This window comes from Culex pipiens, chromosome 3 (assembly GCF_016801865.2).
Source record: "Culex pipiens pallens isolate TS chromosome 3, TS_CPP_V2, whole genome shotgun sequence".
NCBI lineage: Eukaryota > Metazoa > Arthropoda > Insecta > Diptera > Culicidae > Culex > Culex pipiens.
In genome coordinates, this window is record NC_068939.1 from 150543945 (window position 1) to 150560532 (window position 16588).

Below are 16588 nucleotides of genomic sequence, written 5' to 3' on the forward strand. Positions count from 1 at the left end.
TTTCATTTATTTTACAAACATATTTAAAGTAAATCATCACACTATGGGGTATTTTATTTTATTTTATATGCTTCATTTCCCGCCTTTCGTTCCCAACTTCCCCCCTTTTCCCTTTTTTAATGCCCTTTTTCTCTTCGGGTGGAAACTTCCACCAACTCTACAATCTAATCTAATCTAATCTAATCTAATCTAATCTAATCTAATCTAATCAGACCCTAGCGCAGCCAATCTTTCGAAGGGATCCTGGAGAGTGCCTTAGGTTAGATGACGCCTAGCACTCTTCTTGTCATTTATTAACATTTGTAGTGCGCCATTGCATCGGAATGCATTGAAACATCACAAGCGTTAAAGCGGCCAGGCCTACTGCGTAAAGCCGTATCGCAGAGATGACTCGTAATTGGGTTGAGTTTGAGCACTGAGTGTTCGAACAACAACACAATTCTGAATCGACAGGGGAGGAAGAAGCGTGGGGACACACCACCATACGCTCCGTGATTTGGTTGTATTCGTTGGGAGCACCATGCTAAGAAGGTTTGGTACTCCGGGACCCTCTGGGATGGGACATTGTATTTCCACGAATGCCCTGGACTCTATTTGCCGTGGTTATAGCGCCACAACTCGCTCTCTGTAACAGTATTCCTAATTCCAGTCCAAGCTTACCAAGTCGTCATGGCCTAGTGGTTAGCATTTTTGCATACCAACCCAAAGGACGAGGGATCGAACCCCGCCTCGAGCGACTTTGATTTTTCGTTCATATTCATCATTTCAAATTTATGTGTGTTCTTAACTTTCTCGTTGGGAGCAGATGGGCATCGAACCCAGAACCATTCGCTTACAAAGCGAACACCGTAACCAGTCAGCCACGGCCGCTCCCTTTTGGAAACTTCCACCAACTCTACAAGTAGTTTTATTTGTGTGTTTGTTTTTGAACGTGAGCGTGTGTGTTTGGCTACCGCCGAGAACTGCAGCAGCAGCAGTTGATTATGGGGCAAACCGAATACGAAAGTGGCATAAGCTTCACCCTAACCTAAACCAGTCAACAGAGTGGTACACACTCACACATTATCCCTAAATGTAGTGACGACAATAAATATAAAATCTATTTTGTGAACCAGCAACTTTAAATCGTTTATGAGAGTTGGAACGAGAGCGAGCGAGTTGGTTAGAATGAGAGGGAAACGGGTCGAAAATGAGAGGCTCTCTCTCCTCAATTTGCCGTTGATGGGTTATTACACCAAGCAAAAAAAAAATAAACGAGGGAAAATGGAACGTTCTGCCTATACCATACCCATGCCGTGCTGCCGAACAGAGGTTCGTCACAGTCATGCATTCTTACCACAATTAGCATTTTGACGTTGGACAGTCACTGTAAACAGTAAACACCGCAAAGCAAAAATTTTCCTGACGTGTGTCGTTTTTTTAAAGTTTGACCTTGCATAAACAAAACTAGAGACCGAAATGTAAACAATAACAAACACGTTTTGTTTGACGGATCATTTTTTGGGTTGTCCCGAAGTTTGGTTGAATTTGGTTGCCGGAGTCCCGAGCAATAATAACAAATGTTTACGGAGGTAGGGCATGTACGTGTGTCAAATGCGTTCTAATCTGAAATCCCTTTGACATGTTGTCGCACTTCCAGCAATTTTCAGGATGTGTCAAAATAGCATGACAATATTGAAACTTCTTTCATATTAAGAGTGACTACAGTGTACGGAGTTTTTTCGGGTTTATATATCTCAGGATTGAATCCAAGTTTAGGGGATCCAAAATGAACATGCGACAAGATAGCACCACGGCACCGAGTTATTGTGGCCGGAAAGCCAGCCTGAGGCAGAGCAATCGATAAACTTTCGATAGCCGGGTTCCTTCTCCTGTCCCGGTGCTGCGCGCTGTCAAAGACGACGAAAGAGGACAAAGCCCACTCAAAGGATATCGTTGGGGGTCCCCCGTAGGATTGGCCACTTGAAAGGTGGCTCTCTGCTGCTGCTGCTACTGCTGCTGCTGGAGTTTGACAACACTCTGTTGAATGTTGAATGTACGGCACCACTTTCGGGGGTAATTAAATAAAGCCGGACATGTGGGAAGAGGATTGAATGTTTTCCGGATGAGGTGGGGTGCGGACGGAAAAGGTCACGTGCTTTGCATTCAGGCCGAGGACAATCGGATCGGAATCGAACAACAGTCGTGATTAAACGATGTTTAATTTGATAACGACACGTTGAAACGGAATCAATTTATAAAGTTTGTCCGGAATGGCAATGTTTGAGTGGGTTATAGTTAAATTGATTGTTACAATAATTTTAAATTGGATGTATCTGGTAATAGAACAATGAGCAGAACATTTTGAACTGAATTGTGCGCATTTGAAAACACGTTGAAAATATTTGACAATTTGTAACTTGAAAACGAACACTGCTTGATTTGTTATTTGAAGTTTAAGTCTAGATTTTTCAGCCAACATACTTCGCAGGGCTGTGACAGTTCGAGCTCGATCATTGTTTGCATCAGAACACTGTGACGAGAAGTTCGTCATTTTTGGGTTAAATTACATTTTTTCACTGGGCCTGGATAGCCTTATAACTTATAGGACCATTTTAAAATAAGACTTTACAAATGTAAGTTATAATCAGGATTTTTTCATAAAAAGTGACACATGAGCACTTTCTTAGTTTGTACCCCGTTGGTTGGTCAAAGTCAAACTAAAAAGTGACGAACTGTCACTTTTTACACGGCGCTCACGCACACTATCTGAACAAACGTTTGGTGTCAAACTAAAAAGTGACCCCGTTCGTTTGACAACAGTTGGTGTGAAACCATCGGGGTTTGAGTGTAAACTATCTACCAACCAAAATAGTTTAAACATTTTCGAGGAAAATAAACCATAAAACCACAACATTTAACAATAAACAGAAAAAATATGTTTCATGGTGTTTACCCAAATAATCCCAAAATCCGATATTAAAATTACGAATATGAAATTGTTCTGATCTTGGTAACCAGTGGTCCAATCTTCACTACGCTGAGATTAAACTGATAACAGGCTCTCGTCACATATATAGTATAAATTGACAACAAATATCATATCTAAAGAAGGCGTTAACTACCCATCAGACTTTTCAACATAAATCCAAAAAACAAATCCGATTAGAACACGTGACTATAGTAATTAAAATCCAAACCTATAATCATCATACGAGCCTAATCAAACACAGCTCGTAACCAGGTTAAAATTTCACCATGTTCCAATTAATCAAAACATAGCACCAGCCAGCGCGTAGTTCGCCGAAAATGTCACCCGATGCCGTGAGCCAATTCCCCGGAATAGCCACCCTCAATCAAACGATAATCAACCTAAAATTGTCAAGTGGTGAACGGTGCCAACGAGCCGCTGTCACCCGCTGGAAAACTCCAAGCTAAAACTCGTGGAAAATATGTCTCAACTTTCACCCACCCTTCGGGAAACCCAACCCCCTTCCCCTCTTCTCTTACTCTGACTCTGTTTTTTTTCCCACCCAACAGCAGTGGTGGAAGTTGATTTGCCGGCAGCTCATCGCAATTGATATTCTATTTGGCGCAACGGAACTCACTTTTCCAACACATACACGTGTAGGCATATACCCACACCAACACAGCTCACAACAGAGTTGGTGGAATAAATTTCCGAACAGGGTTGACGGGGGTGAAAAGCTCTCCTTGGGGTTGTTTAAAGTTTTTTTCTTCTTCTCTGGAGTCGCGCTCTGTTTGCTTTCGGGAAAAGCGCTTTGAATGCCGTGTTTCTTTTTTTCCAGAGCAAGGAGGTCTTCGCTGTATATGTTTTTGTTTGCGAAAATCAAATGCTTTTCTTTGGCAACCTTACTTTTTTGAGCAAACAAAGAAGTTTTGTGATAGAAGTATCCATGTTCAAGATGTGAAATTTTCCTAAAAAAAAGGACAAAACGAAAATAAAATTAAGCTTTTGTCACTTTTCGAAACTGACGGTAAACGGTCAATGATAGTAAGTTTAAAATTGTAATTTTTTATGTTTATGTTTAGATACTTTTAAACTGGGAGGGAGAAGCGAAGAGGTCTTCTTATTCTTATTCATTTTCTTGTTGTTGTTTTTGTTTTTTGTGCAAGATAATTTCTCTTCCCATTTAAATTTCCAGTCAGTCGTCATCTGCCCTTCTTGACAAAACAAATTTTCTTGCAGCTCATTTCAAAATAGTGCTCAAGATCGTACATGACTCATGTGATGCAACTTTCTCCGCGAATTTTTTTTTTATTCATAACTTATTTTTATTTGGTCCTCTTCGGTGCCGAGACGAGGGTAGGACCGGAAATCATGAATGTGACATAAAAACTAATGAAAATATTTTTTTCAACTAATGACAGCAAGGGTCATTTCACATCATACTTGCAGGACATCAAACCACAGAGTAACACAGAGCGAGCAGTCCGAAGAAATGTCATTTTATTTTTTGGCTCAATAAGGCGTGCGATGTACCTGCGATGTACCACAAAGTGGAACCAAAAATCAAATGGCAGTAGTGACTCTGTCTTATTCTGTGATGAAACCGATCACTTTTAATTGATCTGGGTGGGTTTGCTGCTTTTCAACTGGGTGCTGAACTCGTTGAAGATCCTACACAGCTCAGCCGAACTGTAGAGTACCTCCTTGCCTTGTTCCTTCGTGACTCCACAGGCGTGAGGGGCCAGTATTTTGTTTGCTGCTTCCTGCTTGTCGAAGGCGATCCTTCTGTTTTTTCCGGAACCGAACCCGACAGCGGACGAAACTACGCCGCCGTGAGTGCCGGTACTGCCGGACTTAGTTTTCTGTCATTTTACTTTCTGGTTGCAATAAAATGCAAAACCCGAAGTGAATTCGCTGTGACACGATCATTTTTCCGAGATGCCGGCTTTGCAGAGCGATTGTTTGAAAAACGGTGGCTTATGTTAAATTGAACGATCTTAATTTTTAGGCAAATTTTACCTACGATGATTTTTTTTCCATAAAAAAAGAAACGTTCCGCTATTCATGTCAACCTCCAGCTCGCCGTTTTTTCCCGCTTTGTTCCTATTTTCATCCAGAGATTTTTCTTCACTTCCTCCACAGCTCTGGTTGTACTGAACGATTTTTATATTTAAATACATTGACTAACTACTACTAACTTAATAAGTCTTAGTTTAAGGTGAAGCCGTTGATCATTTTCGAAGAAAATTAATCATCACTATAAAAAATTGTGTATTAAATTCAATTTAACGAATTTCAGCACCAAAAGGAATCAGCATGTGCCGGTTGTTACCTTCTTGAAGCCACTGAAAGAATTTTTGATCTAAATCAATTGTGCTTCAAAATTTATATAATTTTGTGGCTCAGTAATTGACGTCCTAGTTGGCAATCATTGATTAATGACGATTTCCATAACTTTACAAAAAATGGGCTAATCGTTACCAAAAGGAATCAGCATGTGTAGGGCACTATTCTAAACAAATTGTTGAAGGAATTTTGTCAAAATATTGAAAGCGACGCAAAATTTATATCTTTGAACGAAAAATCATGACAATGATGGAAGTCTTCACGTTAAGCACATGTATGATTTATGGTCATTGATTGATTTATGGTCATATTGGAAATATATCTCATGAATACATGTTTTAAACTAAATCTTATCAAAAATAAGCAAAAATTGAAAAATAAATAAAGTTAATTATTTTATTTTAGCCTGAATTGTCTCAGTCCGAAAAAACATTTGCAAATTTAAAAACTTTTTTAAATTTATTTTCCTAACAAATACAATACTGCTCTAACCAAATAAAAACAGTAACAAAAATTGAAGGCGGCTCTCACTGACAGTTCGCAAGTGGCTGACACTGACAACTAGGTGTATTCTTCTCCGCCCGACTCAGCTTTTAAATATTAAATCATATTGAATGGTGAATTTTCACGATTTCACGGAACAAAATTAACATGAAATTTGAACTTTTTTCTTTATCCACTTCACTTAATCCGTTTTTCATTAAAATTTTATCCTTAAAAAATTTGCAATGAAAATATGTAATTATAATTGTAAGCTTGATTTGCATAGTAATGATGCAAAGAGTGTCATTACTGTTAGAATTTTGGACCAACATTTGAAAATGACGCATAAGCCTTTAACAACTTGAATATTTTGAAAATTCCGAGACAACAGGTACCACCAAATACATATTTTTTCTGGTTTCTAAATATCTGCCGTAACTCGACTGTTAAGAAGATAAGCATTGCAAAACTCATTTAAATCAGTTAACAAAGAGCTACTACACTACAGCAAACACACAAACAAACTCTATTTTTTTACAGTTTGGTCATTTGCTTGCCACTCGCTTACAGAACAAAATGTACACAGACTAACGTTCATGTAAACAAACAAAACAGGCAAACTGTCAAAAAAGGCAAGATTTTTTGTTTGTTTGTTTGCCGTAGAGTAAAATCTCCTTAAGTTTTGATAACAAAATTGTCTAGATTTCGATACTGTATATTGTTTTAGCTTCTTCGTCCTTCTTTTATTTCGCCGGGTATGGCATCGTTTTAAAAATTTCCCTCTTAATCATTTCTTGGTAAGAAATTTTTTTATAGAAAATCATTAATCATTCAACCATTTTGTGTCAAAAAAAGGAAAGCAAATAAAACAAATGTTTTCTTGGTACACTCAAACCCCGATAGTTTGACACCAACTAATGTCAAACGAACGGGGTCACTTTTTGGTTTGACACCCCTTATACACGGAGTTCACACACACTACCAAACGTGTGCGTAAGCGCCGTGTAAAAAGTGACAGTTTGTCACTTTTTAGTTTGACTTTGACCAACCAACGGGGTACAAACTAAAAAAAGTGTCAAACGAAAAAGTGACCAACCACCGGGGGTTGAGTGTATCTCGTTCAAAATTGGTGGTGATAATTGAATTGAAGCTTAAAGATTAAAATAAAGTGTATAACATACTGTTTACCCTTTGGACATGAGTTTCTCATGTCATTATGCAGATAATATTGCATTCCCGTTCTTTTGCTAAACATTCCAGACTGCCAGGGTGGCCACTTAAATTCTTTTTTCGAATTCCCGACTTTTTCCCGAAAATTTCTAAACCTCAAATAATTGGAATTATTTACCAAAAAAGAAATATGTTAAGAAAATTGTTTACAAAAAGTCGCCGAACAAAATTTCAAATCAAATATAAAAAAAGTTTAAATTGGAACTTAAGAACAAATTTGTTTCAAAAATATGGGACATGCTTCAAATGGAAGCACTCTTATTTCCAAAAAAGTTAAAACAAGCAAAAAAATAAAAAATAAATGAATTACTTGAAAAATAGTGAGAAAATATGGAACCATGGAGCAATTTTGAACATTATCAAACATTGAGTTTTTAAATACTTGGTTTTAATAAATTTAATCATTCAGCTTAGACTTTAGACAAAAAATGTTTTTATCAAGTTTTCATTTTTTTATCTTGATATTTTATTCTAGAAATAAATTTGACAACATTTGAATGCTTTTAATTTTATTTTAAAGAATAATTCTAGAGTTTTCTTAAAGGTCCTATAAGCTATTGTGTTTCATATGTTTATAGGACCTTCAAAGAAAAACTCTAGAATTCAATTCAACATAAATTTATATTCAACCTCTTATTTTAGGCGAAAACTAAAAAACTTCTTAAAATTATTTTTCATGTTTACAATTTCAATATTTTTTTCATATTAAAAAAAGCAAAAAAGGTTGAAAACGAGAAATATTTCGATTTTTTTTTATTGAACTTATGTTTAAGATCAGGGGTGCCCAAAGGTCTAGAATAGAGGGCCAAGTGTCATAAAACAGTCTAGGCCGCAAATATTTTTTTTTATGTTTATGTTACTGACCAAAGTCGAGGGGGGTGGCAAAAAAAAAGTATAAAAAATCAAATTACGAGCCATAGTTTAAACATTTTAGTTAAAAAAGTGTTTTAAAATGCATTATACAAATTTCCAGTTGTTTTGTCTTCATTAGTTTTCAAAATATGTAAGTATCGACAAAACATTTTTTTTTTTGCGAAAAATATTTTTTTGCGGTACTGCACATTGGAATTTTACAAAAATCAATACATTTTCAAACAAGCCCAAACATGCTAAATATGATTATCAATGCAGAAAAATTTATTGTAGATTGTTCACAGTTGATTGGACATCTAATTTCATGGAAATTTTGAAGTTTTTTTGGAAAAATATTTCCCCCCCCTTTTTTCAGACCAATTTGGAAAGGGGGGGAGAGGGGCTACTTAAACTTTGAAAAATATTTGCAACGGCCTTATTTTTAAAAAATGTTACGTTATTTCAATGTAGAAAACTGTAAAAAATATTTTTCACTTGGTTGTGTTTAATATTCCAGAACAGAACAGAACAAAACAGAAAATAATATTTTCTCAACCATTTTTTTCGTTGTTCTTAAGACGAGTTTAATTTATTTAAACAAAATGAACAAAAAGTTAAAACATATTCAAATTTATCAGCAAATTGAAGAATTTGTAAGCAAGTATGGTTGAAATTCCAAACCTTTTCTGATTTTTGACAAAAACATTTTAAATTTCCTGCTTTTTCCCGATATTGCGGAATTTGGCGAATTCCAAACTTTTCCCGACTTTCCCGACATTCCAGAATTGAGCGGCCACCCTGAAAAAAAAAATTCAAAGCCTCGATTATCTGCAGGTTCTATTGAACGAAGTTCGATTATCCGAAGTTCGATTATTCTCTGAGACTTCGGACAAAGATTATTTTTTGCATTTTTGATTTGGTTAAAACTTTGTGTGTTCAATTGCAAACGCTACATTACTTTATCAATATCAAATATCCTTGTGATATCAATGAAAGCTACTTCCAGAAGTACGTAGAGGAGAAAACTTCAACTTTGGCAAAGGGTTCATTACAAATTTCAATTAAACAGACTCTGCATCCGGCTCTCCAGGCCTAACAACAAATCTAACTTATGCTTAAAACAATTTTTCGAATGATCAGAAAAATGAATGCCAGACAAATGAACATAATTTTTGAGAAGATTTTTTATATATTGATTCAAAGGAAAAGCGAAAAGTAAAATTAGAAAAAGCTTATGACAACATAAAAAAACTTTACGTTTTGCACTGATGTGAAGTATCAATATTTAAAATTGGTAAAAGATTAAAAAGTCTTAATTTGATTGAAAAGGCTTAAATAAGCGTTGCATTGTGCATTTTGAAAGTTTTACCAATGAAGTTTTCAATTTCAGTCAATTTTTTTCAGTCAATTTTTGCAATGGCCTAAAGCACCTTTAAAAACAAATCCAGAAACAATCATTGATATTGACCAGCAAAAAAAAGCCGACTAATGAATTCTACCATCACATTCACGTGCAGTGCATCCCGAAAATGACTTAATTTGATTGCTCTAGCTGGGCGCAGTGACATTCCAATCAAATGGACGGCGGTACCACTACTGTTCAGACCCCGGAGCACTTCAAACGCCACCCGGATATGCTGCTCACGTCCACGTCGTGGTACATTTTCAATCTCATCCGGTGGCCCATAATGTGTGTGTGTGTGTGATTTGCAAAACATTCGCCCAGACTGGGGCGCCGCCTTTCGATTCTCACACAACAGCAAAGGACACCAGGGAAGAGGCACCCTCCTCATTAAACCGACCCACCCCACCCCGTCGACATCAACATAATTTGAGAGCATAATTCTCCTCTTGTTTCCACCGTCCCATTTCAGATCCCTGGCCAAGGATATCCTCGAACGAAACTGTTGAACCACATCACTGTGTGTGTTGTTGTTGTTTGCAGGATTGTTTCCCTTTTCTAGTATATGGAAACCTGCATTGATTTTTCCTGGTTTCCCACATCAAGCCACATTTTGCATGGCAGGGTTGCCAGATTTTCTTAGAAAGTTATTTTGTCTTCATATTTAATTAATCCTTTAATTAAAGTTGTTATGAAACAGTTTAAAAAAAGGTTTTTTTTTCTTCCAACTCGTAATATTTGGCAACACTGAACCCTATAATTCCTAATAGCCACATTAGAGGCAGTGCCAACAGAGGATTTCCGACAAAATTCACTCAATATTTGCCAGCAGCTACTTTCCTTCACTCACTTGCTCGCTCATTCACTCACGACATGATCCGATCCCAATTTCGCTTTTGTAGAATGTCCTTTCTTCGAACTTCTCGGCATAACTTGAGAGGAAAATAAGAGAGAGGACCGATTGGCCTCACATAAAAACCGAAAAAAAAACAAATTTCCCCCTTCTTCCTTCCGTCACAGCCCACAAAATTCGGAAGAGAGTTGGTGGTGAGCCTGCAAGGATAATCGAGTGTCCCAGGCGCTGATTCTTCCTTTTTGTCACATCCCTCGATTCGGTCCATAAGGGAAGAGAGAAAGAATGAATGAAAAAAAGTCATTTGAAAGAAGAAGTCGAAAAAAAAGTGTGCTCACATAATTTGACTGCTTTTGCTTATCCCTTTTTTCTGCGTCACTTTGTTGTACTTTACAGACTTGTCTTTACTCTTTTTCTTTGTTGTAATTCCACCGAAGAAGATATTAAAGCCTCGAGAGAAAAGCAAGAGTTTCATGTTTTGCAACCTTCTCAAACCATCAGCACAGAGAGAGGCACCTTTCTGCACCGGGATTAGGGTTACTAATGCTTGTCCAAAGGGGGTTCTAAATAGGATAAAATTGATATTTGTTGTTAATTTGAATCTAGCTTAATATATTTAGAAAACATATTTCTTAAACAGCTTTGGAAGTATTTTAATCCAAAGAGTTTGGCTGACCGGACTCGTTGAAAAACAAAACCATGAGAGAACTAATCTCTCTTGCGCGAGTTATTAGTGAAATGAGTGCTCAATTGAACTATCAAACTCGATTATCCGAAGGCCTCGGAAAAAAATTTACTTCGAAAATTCGAATCACGAAAAGAAAATTGTTTTCGTTGTCTTATTTTGAATCGACAAGTTTCACCCCTAAACAACTCCAACGTGATTTAGGACAAGATGGCGCTGGTGACGAAATTTTGAAAAATACATTTTGTTATTTATTAGGCAATCCACTACAGTCCAGAATCGATTTTCCGAAGCCTCAATTATCTGAAGCTCGATTATCCGAAGGTTTGACTTCGGATAATCGAATCACGGACAAAAAAAATCGTATTTTTTATTTTCTTACTTTAAACATCAAATTCGAGTTCTGCGACCCCATTTTAGTTTAATTTGAATGGTTGATTGCATATAAAATTAGATAATGCAATTTTTTTTCTATATTTCATAATCGTCATTTTGACCGCAGTCTTGGATTTAAAAATTCTAAATTTCTTTAGAGTAATTTAAGGATCATACTAAAACTCAACAATCAAAAATAAGACAATGAAAAAAAATATTTTTTTCTGATTCGATTATCCGAAGTAAAAGGCCTTCGGATAATCTAGTCAGGACTGTATTCAAAATAGACTAAAACGGGGTCGCAGAAATCGATTTTGATTTTAAAAACAAGAACAAAAAAATCTTCGAATAGTCGAAACTTCGAGTCAGGACTGTATATTATTTTTGGATAAATTTCACGCTCACTTCATATAAACGACCAATGTTTGTAAACAATTTTAAAACAAGTAAAAACTTTATTTGGTTTAGAAATTTTATCCGCTTTATGATTAACAAGTAAAACAATAAAATTTTAAGGAAAAAATGCCCTCTTTCAACATATGTTCCAGCTTGGTTCCAGCAAAACAGTTTTCTTGACATCATTAGATTAAGAAAAAAAGTTAACGCAACACAAAAGGTCTTTTGTTAATTTGATTTGGTTAACCGCGGTGGATTTTCTTGAAATAATTCGAACTGTCAAAAATCCACCAAAGCATCTACCACATTGATCGCACAAAAATCTGTGGTAGAAAAGTATCCACCGGTAGATGCTTTGGTGGATTTTTGACAGTTCGAATTATTTCGAGAAAATCCACCGCGGTTAACCAAATCAAATTAACAAAAGCCCTAAAAATTTTCTATTCAATTTTGACCTAGCAAAACTGCCTATAGCTCAAAAGTTGGTACTTTTTCCATTAAAACAGAAAAAATAAAGGGAATAAAATGTGTCAAAATCGAGTTTATGTGGTAAAAAGTTAATGAGAAAAAATGGGTAATTATGCGATTTGTTGTGAGTGCGGAGAATGACCCATAATGAAAAACGTTTTTTTTTTGTGATTCGATTATCCGAAGTGAAATTTTCCGAGGACTTTGGCTAATAATTAGTTTTATGTGTATGGGTAATGGTCGATCAACGTTTAATCCATATAAAAAATAATAAAAAAACAATTTGCGTCATATTTCTCAAACGTATTCTTTCTTATAATGCAGCAACCCTATTCTCTCGAACTCCCGTTACCCAACTTTGCGAGCGAACGAAGGAATACGTGACTTTAGTCAAGTTTTGCACAATCTTTGTGCTGTGCCCTTCCGTTTTGACTTGTTGTGGGCGACCGCTTATCCAGTTGAACTTTCCTGGACACAAAGTGTGACAACATTTCCAACTTTTTGATATTTCCATTGTATGGCGCTTGAAAATTGTTAAATATTTAAAACGGAGAAAAAAGAATAATCAATCGACCCATTTACGCGGCAAAATTCCACCATGACATTGTAGCGCTACGCCCCGACCCAAAAAAAAAACAAATACACCCAAACGAAGCCACAACCCGAAAGTGGAGCCGCTCAAAGCATTTTCATAAACCAATCAACATCAAACCAAACAACTAAATAATAAAACGCGCCACAGTCACAGCCACTTCCGCTAATCCCACCAATTAAATAACCAGCATCAAACACACACGCGAGCGAAATTCTTTACGTCAAACGAACAAAAAAAGAACTCACAAAAGAGAGCAGAGAAAGAGCGGGAACGCGCGTGCACTCTCTCACGCACACCACAACCGCATCACTACCTTGCTCACGGCCACTCACGGGCAAAGCCGTCGCTACGGCCGTAAGAAGCCCGATAAACATGTGGCTGTGGTGTCCGAGCGGTTAAGGAGATGGACTTGAAATCCATTGGGTTCTACCCGCACAGGTTCGAATCCTGTCTACAGCGAATAACTTTTTTTTTGTTGACGACTCATCGGGACTGGAATGCAGTCGCGCAGTGATTTATAATTCGATTGACATCCGATCATCATGCACCAGGAATGTCTCAAGCAGAGATGCCGGCAACGTGTAATTATGATTGTTTGCGATTTGTCGCACTATCGATTGTTAATGTATCTATTCAAATAGGCCGCGACGCCTCCAACAGGGAAGAACAGCAACAAAAACGTCTTTGTCACGACGGAAGAAGCAACTGTTTAGAACAAAGAGCAGTCGAAACAAAAGTGGATGCTCCCTCTCACTCTAACAGCCGTAACGAGTGCTATTCTCTCAAGGATAAATTAAATTGAATGACAGTCGACAAGGAAAGACTGCTCAAATTGTAGGAACATGTGTGTGTGCGGATGTTGTTGCACGTGTTGAGGGCTAATAAAGATGATTAACCTTTGCCGATCAATGTAATTTCGAGTTTGGTAAAGGGTCCAAAATTTTGGAGATCTCTAATCACGCCACTTTCAAGCGGCGCCGTGGCTTAGTTGGTTAAAGCGCCTGTCTAGTAAACAGGAGATCGTGAGTTCGAATCTCGCCGGAGCCTACGCTACTCAGAATTTCGAGTGAGCGGAAAACTTTTTTTAAAAGTTTCTTTGTTTGTTGATTGAGGAGAAAGTGAAAACTGCAAATTGCTGATTTGAATAATGTGAGTCTTTTTAACCTTTTTAATGAAAAAACATCGAAATTTAAATTAGGGACCATCCATAAACCACGTGGACACTTTAGGGGGGGGGGGGGGTATGGCGATTGTCCACGCTCCATACAAAAAAGATTTTTTTTTGTATGGACCATTGTCCACGAGGGGGGGGGGGTTCGAGATTATCAAAAAAGTGTCCACGTGGTTTATGGATGGTCCCTTATAGTCATCATTTAAAATTTCTTCAGAAAGAAATCAAGAAACTTATTCATTCAAAATGATATTGGTTTAGGCCGTAGAAGGTGTCCTTCACTCTTGTTGCAATGACTGTCGATGATTCCGAATTTAGGGTCCAGACATAGTAAAGTGTCCTGTCATTCTAGAACGACTAAACAGTCTACTTTTATAACTATCAAAAATAACAGGTTTGAATAGAAACAGTTTTCAAAACTAATGCTGAAAAGTTTTACTTCAAAAAAACATCTTTTTGCATCTTGCTTCATAAACTACTAATTCGTTGCCTTTTTTTATTGTCGAGCCAAAATGAAGGTGCTAAAATATTTAAAAAATGCATTTTGTAATTTTATAGCTATAATTAACCACTCAAATTTAACTCATATGTCAAATGTTCATGATTCGATTATCCAAAATCCCATACAAACTATCGGATAAACTTACTTTGGATAATCGGAACCTCTGATAATCGAGGCTTCGGATAATCAAGTCTGGACTGTATAATGATGAAATTTTAGCCATACAGTCTACAGGATAAATTCGCGTGTAAATTTAAAAAGAACTAAAAAATTGTTTGTAAGACAAATCCGTTTTTTGATTTTTGATTTTCGGTCTATTAACCTTTTTCAAACAATTGTTTGACTGCTGCGTCCCTTTAAAAAAAACGATAATTAATCCACCTTTAGGTGGTTGGTGCCTTCCTCACATTCATAAAGTCAATACATTCAGTAAAAATAGCAACATTCCCTTAACATGTTTAACAAATCAATTTTATTACTGATTTCTTTTAATAGGGTTCTCAGACCTTCAATTTTTCTGGCTCATCGGCAAGGTCTGATTAAAAAAAAACCTATCCAACGAAAGTTCACATGGAAGATTCAGACAATATTTTTATCACAATATCTCAGATCCGGCCTCCAAAAAGTGTATAAATAACACTTAAGTGCTAATAACTTTTGATAGGATTGTCAGATCCTTGATGTTTTAGGCTCATTTGAAAGGTCTTTCAATTATCTAACTAACGATGGGTCGCATGATGGATCCGGACATAATTTTTACTGAAATATCTGAGATCCGGCCTCCAAAAAGTGTATAAATAACACAAAAGTGCTAATAACTTTTGATAGGGTTGTCAAATCTTCAATGTTTTGGGCTCATTGGAAAGGTCTTTTTAATACCTTTCTGAAAATGTATAACATGATAGGGTTTCTTGCAAAAACCACCCTTTTTACAATCTTCCGGACATACGCCAAAATCGTTTTTTTAGCATAACTTTTGAAGTACTTAACTAAACTTGCTGATTTTAAATAGAGACCTATGGGACCCCAAGACGGATCGAATGAGACTTATACGGTCAAAATCCGTTCATCAAGTCCGGAGATAATCGAGTGACAATTTTTTTGTCCACCCACCTACACACATCCACACAGACATTTGCTCAGAACATGATTCTGAGTTGATAGGTATACGTGAAGGTGGGTCTACGAGGTCGAATTAAGAAGTTCATTTTTCGAGTGATTTTATAGCCTTTCCTCAGTAAGGTGAGGAAGGCAAAAATGAATAATTCTTCTAAAAATTGTATTTCTTAAGATGTTTTTTTGCCTTTTTGGTTGAACATAGTTAATTTTTTCATGTAAACCAAAGAAGCTATTGTTCATCATTTACTCGTCCATGCAAATTTTGATACAATTTTGACAGTTGTCCTTAAAAAATGCCATTATATTTTTCAGCAATCTTTTTCTTTTCCGAATCCATATATTAAAGATCTTTTGAGTAATCACACCAGCCGGTAAAATTATTTTAGCACTGCTGTCAACATTTTTTCAAAGGTTATTACTTTTGCAAAGCATTCAAAATACAATCGAGAAACAATTTTCATATTTTGCAAGAATTTCTCAGCAAGAGTCCAACGAGGTATAACGAGTTGGGTGGATAAGACAAGTGTTGAACAAATCAAGCTTTGCTTTGAATTCAACATTTCTTGCAAATCCGGAAAATGCCTTTCGGATTTTTGGTTGGTTTTTTTTCAGTGAAACGTTTTTTCCCACTGGAATGTTACGGAGCTATTACACTACGGCAAACAAACAAACAAACTCGCACTTTTTGACAGTTTGCCAGATTGCTTGCTTTGTTTGTTTGCCTGGTTTTGTTAGGACAAACGTCAGCCTGCATACATTTTGCCTTGTTTGCGAGTTTGTCGCAAACAAGTTTGCGAAAATTGGCAAACTGTCAAACACGAAAAAGTGCGAGTTTGTTTGTTTGTTTGCGGTAGTGTAATAGCTCCTTTATTTGCCTATAGCTATGAGTGACAAGCTCCAAAAACTATTAAGAAGTATTACTTTTCAACATTCAAAGGAGTGCAGAGAAGTATTGTCATTTTGGGTAACTTTATTTTATGAGACCACATTCGATCAACCAGATCCCTAATTAATAAAAAAAAATATCTTTTGTATGGAACCCGGCACGAATGAAAAAAAGTTTATTTCAACATAAGAAATGTATAGTACTGATTAAAAGTTAATAACGTTGGACAATTTCTCACACTTGACCCAAAATTGCGTTCGCTCGGGTTTCAACCA

The 16588-nt window shown here is 36.6% G+C and overlaps 2 non-coding genes across 2 annotated transcripts; both read left to right on the forward strand.

Annotated features, from left to right (window-relative positions):
* The first annotated feature begins 13012 nt into the window (after positions 1 to 13012).
* On the forward strand, positions 13013 to 13094 carry Trnas-uga (transfer RNA serine (anticodon UGA)). Its single transcript has one exon. It is a non-coding gene; the product is annotated as a tRNA-Ser (tRNA).
* Positions 13095 to 13608: 514 nt separating this feature from the next.
* On the forward strand, positions 13609 to 13682 carry Trnat-agu (transfer RNA threonine (anticodon AGU)). Its single transcript has one exon. It is a non-coding gene; the product is annotated as a tRNA-Thr (tRNA).
* The last annotated feature ends 2906 nt before the right edge of the window (positions 13683 to 16588 follow it).